Here is a 9,156-nt window from a genome sequence, read left to right as displayed (position 1 = left end):
AGGATAGAGAAATAAAAGGACCTTGAAAGAAAAGAAAATAGAGCAGAAAACAAAATGATATTCTACAAGGAAAAGTACAATTTAGAACATCTAAAAGTAAAATAATCTGATACACAGACATCCAATAGGAAGGAGAAATCAGTAATACTGCAGAATAGATAATCGTGATAGTGGAGAGTAAGTTAGACATGTGTTATTATGTAATGTCGCAATGAAAAAGGCCAGTGTAATTTTGGGGTGCAGTTAATAGAGAAGGAAGTAATATTCCATCTCTATACAGCTCTGGACAAACTTCATCAGGAATTATTTATTTATTTGATCCAATAAAAGATATTTACCTCCAGCCTTGTCTCTCTAATATCCTGGGACCAATATGGCTACAACAAAGCTGCATATGCTATCAGAAATATCAGTCACTTCTTCGGGATAGCCATTACCAGAAATGTATTTACAAAATTGAGAGAATCCAGAAAACATTAAGTAAAATCAGGAAGTTGGAAAGACTGACTATGAAAAAAATTAAATCAGTTAAATATGTGTAACTTGGCTGGTAGATGATAAAGTAGGCCATTTTTACAACTTTAAAAGTTTTGAAGGGTACTATCATCAAGAAGGGAGAGAAATTATTAAGATTGTGCAACAGAAGCAGCAGATTCTACTGAACCTACTGACCGCTATTCCTACCTACATGCCTCCAGCTTTCATCCAGACCACACCACACGATCCATTGTCTACAGCCAAGCTCTACGATACAACCGCATTTGCTCCAATCCCTCAGACACAGACAAACACCTACAAGATCTCTATCAAGCATTCTTACAACTACAATACCCACCTGCTGAAGTGAAGAAACAGATTGACAGAGCCAAAAGAGTACCCAGAAGTCACCTACTACAGGACAGGCCCAACAAAGAAAAGAACAGAACACCACTAGCCATCACCTTCAGCCCCCAACTAAAACCTTTCCAAAACGTCATCAAGGATCTACTACGTATCCTGAAGGACAACCCATCACTCTCACAGATCTTGGGAGACAGGCCAGTCCTTGCTTACAGACAGCCCCCCAACCTGAAGAAAAATACTCACCGGCAACCATACACCACACAACAGAACCACTAACCCAGGAACCTATCCTTGCAACAAAGCCCGTTGCCAACTGTGTCCACATATCTATTCAGGGGACACCATCATAGGGCCTAATCACATCAGCCACAATATCAGAGGCTCGTTCACCTGCACATCTACCAATGTGATATATGCCATCATATGCCAGCAGTACCCCTCTGCCATGTACATTGCTCAAACTGGACAGTCTCTACGTAAAAGAATAAATGGACACAAATCAGACGTCAAGAATTATAACATTCAAAAACCAGTTGGAGAACACTTCAATCTCTTTGGTCACTCGATTACAGACCTAAAAGTGGCAATTCTTCAAGAAAAAAACTTCAAAAACAGACTCCAACGAGAGACTGCTGAATTGGAATTAATTTGCAGACTGGATACAATTAACTTAGGCTTGAATAGAGACTGGGAGTGGATGGGTCATTACACAAAGTAAAACTATTTCCCCATGTTTATCCCCCACCCCCACTGTTCCTCAGACATTCTTGTCAACTGCTGGAAATGGCCCACCTTGATCATCACTACAAAAGGTTCCCCCTCCCCCCGCTCTCCTGCTGGTAATAGCTCACCTTAAGTGGTTACAGTGTGTATGATAACACCCATTGTTTCATGTTTTCTATGTATATAAATCTCCCCACTGTATTTTCCACTGAATGCATCTGATGAAGTGAGCTGGAGCTTATGCTCAAATAAATTTGTTAGTCTCTAAGGCGCCACAAGTCCTCCTTTTCTTTTTGCGAATATAGACTAACATGGCTGCTACTCTGAAACTTGTTTGTGTTAGCGATTGGCTGGACAAGAAGTAGGACTGAGTGGACTTGTGGGCGCTAAAGTTTTACATTGTTTTGTTTTTGAATGTTATAATTTATAACATTTATAACATTTATAAGTTGCACTTTCATGATAAAGAGATTGCACTACAGTACTTGTATGAGGTGAATTGAAAAATACTATTTCTTTTGTTTTTTACAGAGCAAATATTTGTATTAAAAATAATATAAAATGAGCACTGTACACTTTGTATTCTGTGTTGTAATTGAAATAAATATATTTGAAACTGTAGAAAAATATCCAAATATTTATAATAAATTTAAATTTGTATTCTATTACTGTTTAATGGTGTGACTAAAACTGTGATTAATCACATGTAATTTTCAAAATCTAGTTTATTGTTTTGCACTAATCACTTGACTTAACTGCGATGAATTGACAGACCTAATAAAAATACTAATGAAGATCAATCCTTAAACTCCACTAGTAATCTCCCCCCATCTTGAGAGTCCTTTTAGCACAATCCATTGTCTCGTCCTCTTTAGCAGGTTCATACTCACTTACAATTCTCATACTAATCCCCATCATCTCCAAGTTAAATAGTTTCTCACATAGTACCATGCCAAATGCCATTCTGAAGTCCAGATAGATCTACTGCATTTCTCTTTTCTTTCTTTCATAAGACAAGACATCAAGTTAGTCTAGCATGATCTACCTTGGGATGAAATGCAATATGGATTTACCCATGTTACATATATTTCCATTTAAATAAGAAGATTGAGAGGTAACTTGATAAGTATGTTTAAGTACCTTCAGAAGGAGAAAATACTGGGTAATAAAGGGCTCTTTATGCATCAGAGAAAGCATAAGAAGAACCAATGGCTGGAAGCTAAAGCCAGAAAATTCAAATTAGAAATAAGGTGGGTAGGATATATAGATATAGATATATATGATTAATCATTGGAACAAACTATCAAGGGAAGTAGATTGTTCTCCTTTTCTTGAGTCTTCACATCAAAACTAGATTCCTTTCTGGAAGATAAGCTTTAGTCAAATATCACAGTAACCTACCCTATAATCCTGAGGCAAGTCAAATGCATCATGGTTTGATAATAATGGACAAGAATTGATTACATTTGTTGGAAGTCCCACACTCTTTCCTTAACTGATTCCAGAGAGCTAGGGCTTGCTAGCAAGTCACGTGTTCTCTGAGACTATTTCCTCCTTTTTAAAACAAAGAAAATAATACCTTTCTATCTCTCCAGGGTCTTATATGGGTAAATTAATGTTTATAAAGTGTATAATGCAATGGCAGATAACATTTCTCATCATAGGCATGCTTGTGGCAACTGGATACTCCCTCAGAAGAACTTAAATCTCAAGAATAGCATGCAGATAGAGGGAAGTGTTGAATGTATTCAGAGTCATTCAGGTTCAGAACCTTAATTCATGGCTGATAAATAAAGGGTGTAACTCCCCCCCCAATACATCACATAAATAAGGGTATGCTTAGCAATGACGTTTACACCCATATTTAGGTAGTTACAGAAGCAGCCAGAGCAGGGATGCTGGAATAATTTTTATAGTGGGGGTGCTGAGAGCCATTGAACCGAACTGTAAACCCAGTATATAAGGAAACCACTTCAAGCCAGTTGCTGTGGCAGCACCCATAGTTCCAGCACCTATGAGCTACAGATAGTATACACTTTGCACAATCAAGACAATCTTCACCTAATTATATTGTCACAAATGGTATCTGTTGGGGAATATTCCCTGCATTTCAGCCAAATACTAGAATAGAAGCCAGGATACAAATCATGGTAGCTACACACCTACTAAGGTGGGGTACTACACCTGTGGTGTAAGAGCCAGGAAAATGTTGCATTTGTTAGTTAGCAAGGTGCTGTAGATGTGACCGTACAGGTTTCTCTAGTTTCAACATAATGCCCTCAATACACCAGGTAATTCACCATACATTCATGCCTATGCATCTTTCATTGCAAAAGTGTGCTTGCCACACCCGGGGGAAAAAAGGTAGATTCTGTGGCAGATATTACAGCCAATACTTGGCTCTGTAAAGGTAAGAAAATTTTACATTGTGTTTGGGACTTGGGAGAGTCACAATACTAGCCAGTAAGAGCATGCACACTTTTCTGAGGTTACCACTATCTTCACTTTACTGAGGTTATCACAGTTCTCATGTCTGTAACACTAGTTTTCAAAAGAAGCTGCACTTGAAACACAAATAAGGCTATGAACATGCACTAGCACATATGAACACACACAAATACACTGTGGATAACACATTAACTAAGTGGCTCCTTCTTAGCCATTTAACCTCCAGTAATTAGTTATGAATCAATGTCAGGAGGCTAGGGAGCTCTCTGAAATGGAGGGTTCATCTTTTGGATGAACCCAGAACAAAGATCCTTTTCACTTGTGATTGTTGAAAGGATACTATCGGTCAAATTTGGCACAAGAATTCCAGTTTGGTTTTTAAAAAAGCCACTACAAAAATCTAAGTCCAATAGCAATGTTTACATGATATTTAAATTACAATAGATACATTTTAAAACAAACATTTATACACTCCACTGTGGTGACTACACCCAAAGACTTCAGCACTGTTCTTGAATGAAGATAAGCAACTAGCTAGAAACAAAAGTTTACTAGTTTGTTTTCATTGTACATAATGAGAGAAATGCAAAAGGCAAACAAACAAGACAATGTGAAAATACTGATTAAACTTTTAATAATTTGAACTTTTATTTGTAAGCTTAGGTTTAAAAAAGTGTTTACTAAAACAATATGTTCTTAAGTCAGATAGCATTACTTTAAAAATATCATAGTATTTTCCTTAAAAATAGAGATGTCTGCCTCCTGTCCTGGCCAAATTCCAACATGGATAATTACATTCTTCCTACTTTCTACGGCCTCAGCAGTTTCAGTTGGACCCAGTCTGGGATACTGGCCCCTAGTGCTTAATTTGTGCTAGGCCTTGCCAGGGCACCTCTAGGCTTGGCAGGTCATAGCCCAACACCTCTGGGATTGCCACGTCAGTTATGAAAGTAAAAGAATTGTTTGAGCCCTGGAACCTCTTTCATTACAAATTAAGCACCAGTGGTCTTACTGAGCTAGGTACTATATAAATAGATAAGAAGTTTTAGCCATGAGAATTTACAATCTAGGTAAAATTGTAGTTGCAAGGGGCACAGAATCAAATCTGGGTCAACTGCTAAGAAGAAAGCTGTGCTCCCCAGCATACCACCAACAGTATTATTTCATGTTCAGTGCTAAACTGTTCAGGTACAGTTGCTGTGCACTTGAGAGACAGACAGATTTCAATTTCTGCTCTTTAAATTCTGTTGGTCTTAGCCTTTACTCAAACAAAAGATTTACTTACTTCATTGGAAGTTCTGTCTGTGGGATTCGAACTTTGAAAGTGTAAACAAAAATATTACTGGATATAATGTAACTATAATATTGGAGAGGGCCATAGCAAAAACAGTAGAAGTTTGAAACTTGAAGTAGTACTTAATTTGTTTCTGTATCTATGCTGGTCTACACCCGTCTACTGTCCATTGAAATCAGTGTGAGCTGTAATCTCTTACGCCAAGGCTGAATTTTTCCCATATTCCTCATCAAGAACGAGCACCTTTGTATAATTTCTGATACAGCACCCAATTTGTTTGATTCAAGACACTGTTGTTTATTTTAAAGAAACATATGAAAGGAAAGATGTGGTCTAGTGAACTGATTATAGGGTAGATTATAGACAGAAGATCTGGGATCTATTCCTGACTCTGCTAAAGATTCACTGTGTGATCCTGCAAAAGCAGTTCAATCTCTTTGTGCATCAGTTACTCCATCTATACAATGATAGGGTTGCCAACTTTCTAATTGCACAAAACCAAACACCCTTGCTCTGTCTCTGCCCCTTCTACGAGGCCCCAGCCCTGCCATGCCCCTTCTCTGAAGCCCCACCCCCTGCTCACTCCATTCCCCCTCCCTCTGTCTCTCACTCTCCCCCTCTCTCACTCGCTCATTTTTACTGGGCTGAGGCTGCAGGTTGGGGTGCAGGAGGGGGAGAGGGCTCCGGGGTAAAGCCAGAAATGAGGGGCTAAAGGTGTGGGAGAGGGCTCTGGGCTGGGACAGGGAGCTGAGGTGCAGGCTGTGGGGTGGGGCTGTCAGTGGAGGAGGGGGCTCCTGGCTGAGAGGTGGAGCTGAGGGGTTCGGAGTGTGGGAGGGGGTTCCAGGTTGAGGCAGGAGGTTGGGGTGTGGGAGAGGGTATGGGCTCTGGGCTAGGGGTGCGGGTTCTGGGGTGGGGCTAGAAACGAGGGGTTCAGGATGCAGGAAGGGCTCCAGACTAGGGCAGAGGTGCGAGGAGGTGCAGGCTCCAGGAGGGAGTTTGGATGTGGGAGGGAGCTCAGGGCTGGGGTGCAGGAGGGGATGCAGGGTACAGGCTCCAGGAGGAAGTTTGGCTGCAGGAGGGGGCTCAGGGCTGCGGCATGGCTGTGAGCTCCAGGAGGGAGCTCCAGGCTGGGGCAGGGGGTTGGGGTGTGTGAGGGGGTGCGGGCTTTGGGAAGTGCTTACTTCCGGGGGCTCCCCGGAAGTGGTGACATGTCCCTCTGCACCTAGGGTTTGGCATGGCCAGGCGATTCTGCATGGTACCTCCATGCACGGGCACCACCCCCCTCAATTCCCATTGGCTGCGATTCCCAGCCAATGGGAGCTGAGGAGCTATGCAGAGCCAGGTAGGAAGCTTGCCAGCCCTGCCAACCAGACTTTTAACTGCCCAGTCAACGGTGCTTACTGGAGCCACCAGGGTCCCTTTTTGAAAACCGGACACCTGGCAGCCCTAACAATGGAGCAAACTATGCCATGCATAGTAAAGCACTTGACACATATAGACAAAATGCATTGTAATTAGTAATATTTTAATTACAGGTTTCAGAGTAGCAGCCGTGTTAGTCTGTATTCGCAAAAAGAAAAGGAGTACCGGTGACACCTTAGAGACTAACAAATTTATTAGAGCATAAGCTTTCGTGAGCTACAGCTCACTTCATCGGATGCATTTCCGATGAATGCATCCGATGAAGTGAGCTGTAGCTCACAAAAGCTTATGCTCTAATAAATTTGTTAGTCTCTAAGGTGTCACCGGTACTCCTTTTCTTTTTGCGAATATTTTAATTGTTATAATGATTTGAATATTGCATACTGAGCTCATACAGCAGAAAGTTCCCTTAAGCCAACTGAAATTTATTTAAGTATAGAACAGATGCATTATTGCAACTCCTGTGCAGACCAGTTTGCACTTGTTTATTCAAAGAGCATACAAGCTCTGCTGGCATCACCAGTAGAGTTTGTGAGATATACAAATTAATAGTTGCAATACAAGTAGCTTATAAACTCCACTGGTTAAATCAGAAGACCTCAAACTGTGAAAATTGATTCCTTAAAAGGAAAAAAAAATGTGGAACTACCAATAGAAAGCCAATGAAAAGTTTTCATCTTTCCATACAAACAAGATGTCAAATTCTGCAGAAATCTATGCTCTGTTAAATTTTTGTTATTTTTCTAATCACACACTACTGGTGGTCTGCAAATTATAAGATTTTTCATCCTATAGAGAGTTATCATAACAAACCAAAAGCAAGCTGAAGAATTTCTGGACTGAGACATCTTAGAAGATCAGTAGCAACTTTTTTTTTTTTTAAAAGGATTGAAAGGGATATTGTAAAGGGGTGGGCCTCTTATGGCCAGCAGTGGCACTGCAAATACACCTCATTTAAATTTTCCTCCCAATGCACCATTAATAAATCGTCTTGCACAGATCAAGTCAATGAGAAACCAAAACAAACTAATCAGAATAAGTGTATTTCCTTTAATATAGCCCAGGGAAGGAGCACTTGGAACAATAGTTCAAAGGCCCTTATCTCAGGACCCTGGTTCACAGCTCCCAAATTTAAAGTCCAAAACAAAGCCTCAAGCTAGCCTAGACCCTGAGGAAATACACAAACAACCTGCATGACTATACACACAAACTATAACCTGCATGACTTTTATTCTCCACCTTGTTGCCTCTTCCTCTTTATATAGCCCAGCCCTATGGCAGGGCCTCCTTGATTACATTCCAGGCGATCATTTAAAGGATTAGTACACTATTTCAGAGAGATAAGTACCTGGGATTCAGGAAATATGCAAATGTCTGAGAGGAGTGGAGAGGAAACTTTTCTTTGCAGGAGATAAGCCCGTAACTTACTTTTGCAAGAAGGATTTCTTGCATCTTCCTCTGAAGCACCTGGGATCCTCCAGTCACTGACCAAGCCCTCTAGGTACCCAAACTTGCCCAGCCACTTCAATCTGAGTGGCACTCCTGGGCAGTATGTCCCTTTCTCTACAATGCGTAAAAAGATATAGGAGTGGGTCCCACCTATGACTGCTAACAAATAATTGAAAAGCCTGACTTGTCTAAAACTAAGTTCTCAATGTAAACTGTACCTTTATTGTTTGGTTGGTTTAAAATAAAAGCCTCTGATAAAAGTAAAAAAAAAAACCCTACATTTTTTTCAGTAGAAGTTCCTCGGTGCCTATCCTTCTGCACATATGCACTGCAGCCCTATGCCTAAGCCCCAGAGTGATGCATGAACCAGGGGTGTAGATGCATGTTCCTCTGCCTAACTCAACTGTAAGGCCCAGCTCACCTACCAATTTGGGCCCTTGTGGCTGGCCCAGGGGGCAGGGAAAGGGGAGGCCCTCCCTTATAACTTTTAGCTCAGTGGTTACAGTACTCACCTGGGATATGGAAGAGCTCCCTCTACCTGAGTGGGAGAAGGGATTTAAACTGGGATCTGCCACCTCCCAGTGGTCCATCTAGTTCAGTATCCTTCTACTAAATGTTTCATATTGATCAAAAGTTTGAGAAGTTTATCTTTGAGAATTTGTGGTGGATGTGTGAGATCCCAGAGGACTGGAAAAGGGCAAATATAGTACCTATCAAGGTAAAGGGGAATAAGGCAACCCAGTCAGCTTAATTTCGGTACTAGGAAACATAATGGAGCAAATATTCAAACAATCAAGGGTTTGTCAAAAATCAATCTTGTCAAACCAACCTAATGTCCTTTTTTGATAGGATAACAAGTCTTTTGGATTGGGGTGGGGGTGGGGGGAAGCAGTAGATGTGATATCTCTCTACTTTACAAAAAGAAAAGGAGTACTTGTGGCACCTTAGAGACTAACAAATTTATTAGAGCATAAGCT

The sequence above is a fragment of the Dermochelys coriacea genome, chromosome 3, assembly GCF_009764565.3.
Source record: "Dermochelys coriacea isolate rDerCor1 chromosome 3, rDerCor1.pri.v4, whole genome shotgun sequence".
Classification (NCBI taxonomy): domain Eukaryota; kingdom Metazoa; phylum Chordata; order Testudines; family Dermochelyidae; genus Dermochelys; species Dermochelys coriacea.
The sequence above is the reverse complement of the archived record's forward strand: the minus strand, read 5'-3'. Positions refer to the sequence as shown.